This window comes from Octodon degus, unplaced genomic scaffold, assembly GCF_000260255.1.
Source record: "Octodon degus isolate 3935 unplaced genomic scaffold, OctDeg1.0 scaffold00016, whole genome shotgun sequence".
Classification (NCBI taxonomy): domain Eukaryota; kingdom Metazoa; phylum Chordata; class Mammalia; order Rodentia; family Octodontidae; genus Octodon; species Octodon degus.
Genome location: NW_004524592.1, coordinates 8,234,725 through 8,237,488, shown reverse-complemented (window position 1 = coordinate 8,237,488; position 2,764 = coordinate 8,234,725).

Genomic DNA, 2,764 nt, shown 5'->3' with positions numbered 1-2,764 from the left:
ATAGGTGTGTAAACTCAGCAAAATATTCTAAAAGAGTCCAGTAGTATTTTGATTGCAGAGCAAGGGAAGAAAAATTTGGGGCACTACTTTAGAATTTTGCCTTCCACCAAAATCATTCTCCCTCAGTGTATAACAGTAGAACCTCATTGATAATTTCCATTTTTAAATGCAAATTATTACAAAGATGAACGAAAGGGTAGAGATTTATAAATTAATAATTTTATTATTTTACATTCTTAGAATGCTGTTTAAGTGAACTGTCTTTGTCTTCTCCTCTCTTTCCTTTCTTTCATTAAAATTTTATTTGTTGAGTTGATTTCTGCACCCCAATTGTATTAATTATTGTTTTTGTACCAGCAGTACAATTGCCAAAACAGGTATTATACAAAAAAGATGTGTAATACTAACACATCTTAGTATTATAATATGGCAGTTTTGGGTTCATCCCAGTGTTCTGTGATCTAGAATTGAGAAAAAAGTTTATGTTAATTATTTCCTTCAATAGCCTGCTTTCTTTGACTGAGATATATACTATTGAGCTATAAATCTCACAACACCCAAGGAACCAACTTTTATTAAGATTGAGAGTAATGTATCCTTGATATATTCATCATTGTCTTCAGGGTGATTCATATCTTTCTGAATCATCTGATGTTGAGTTGGCTAATTAAGTTGAAATATATACAAAGTGGCTTAATTTTCATGTAACACAAGATAAATAAAACATTAACTTGTCAATTTCATTTAGACAACCATTCTGTAAGTTCCATTCCCATTCTCTAAGAACACTGACATTTAATGCTTCTTCTGAGTATGTACATAACTCCTTAGGTAGTTCTCAAATAGTTATCTGTTTACAAGAATCTTCCAGAATGAGTGAACTCTTTCTGCATAGGTGAATTCTTGACAGTAATAGGAATTTCTTTACTGCATCTATTTAATCATTTTTCAAAACTAGTAATGGCTCTACCTCTCTAGGAGAGATTTATGGATCTATATTTGCATTAGACCAGCTTTTTCCTTCTCATACTGATCAGAAGTAAGCCCCTCCTTCTTCAAATTCTTTGAACTTACTCTGAACTAGACAATGCCTTCCAGCCTGCTGAGCTCACAATGGGCTTTACGTCTACAATCAACACTTTATCACATATCTCTGTAAAAGCCTGATAGCCTAGAGGGCCACTGTTCTGTGCCATAACTTAAGGAATACTATCCCTCCTTTAGACAACAGGAGTCTTAAATAACTGAACTCTAAAAAACAGCCAGAGAAGTGAAAGTAGTCTTTTAACTTTAAGTGTAATATGAATGAGAAGCTGTGTTATTCCCAAATAATTAAAATAGTAATGATGAAGTCTCTGTGAAATCAAGAAAAAAATCTTTTGTTTCCTATTAATTCCCCTAGAAATGGCCCTAGTAGTAGTCATCATGATGATAAAATCTTTGAGGTTCTGCAATCAAGGAAGGTGGAAGGTAATGGGCCCACTGCGTGTTATCAGGTGAGACATACTGGAAATCAGAGCGCCCTCATTTCATACTCTGTTATCAAAAAAGATAGAAAGCAAAAGGCTCTTTTGAGATTGTGAAGTAGGCTAGCAACAAGGATTCTAATTCAGCAGATGTGGGATATGGTTTGTGTTTTATAAGTGTTTAAAGCTAAATTATTCAAAACAAATACAATTCCCAATAATTGTAATCATTTACATGGAATAACCTGGTGTCAGAACATGGAAATGGAAGATATATATATATATATATATATATATATTATTCCATGCTTCCCAGCTCATTGTGAAAGCAAGACTATTGTCATGCCCATTTCCATTACATCTAACATAAGGATTCATAAATTTGACATTCTATTTATGCTTGCAACAATAAGATGACATTGCCCTTGTTTTCTTGATCACTAAGCACCAGGCCAACTGATGTCCTGTTTTGCACTCTTCTTTATACTCCATAGCCAGGCTCCACTTACTGACACTCCAGCAGCCTCTGTTCTATCTAAAAAGTCCCTCTGCACCTATTGAGAACTGTGGTCAACTATGAGTGACCCCCAAAACTAGCATGGGTTATAGATTTACATAATACAGAAAACAGCTGAAAGGAAATAATTATTATATGCCACATACAGTTGTAAGCTTATTTTTTTCTTTTCATTTTTTAAATTTTATTGACAAACAGATAGCAATAAGACAGTTTCAAATCAAACCAGAAGTACAGATTCAACAAATAGCACACTGCATATATTCTTCTTAGTGGTTAATTGCTGTACAAGATGCGTACTTGAGATCCTATCTACAAACACCATTAGAACAAATCATTCTATTCATTAAGAGAATGCAATTATATATCCATCCTAACCACTTTGAAGACATAGATACAAAATGGACATTCATCTGTATACCCCATTTTTTCTAAGTTCCATTATTGAATATTATAGGTGTGCAAACTCAGCAAAATACTCTAAAAGAGCCCAGTAGCCCATAATATCATTGGATCTTCTGTTTAACTGGCAATGTCAGAAACTGTTGACCTGAGTCCCCCACAGCTCAACATAACAGCATGTCTTTACTTCCTATATTTCATCTTCATACTTTTCTACTGGATGGTAAAGACCAAGGTAAAGCAGGACCTGTGCAACAAGACTTGTAGCTTTTTGGTCTGAGAATGTCAGTGAAATCCCCTCAGGATATATCCTGAGATCCTGTACCTCAGATTGTAGAATCTTTGTCAGTGTCAGCCAAGTGGATGAGTCATGGCCATT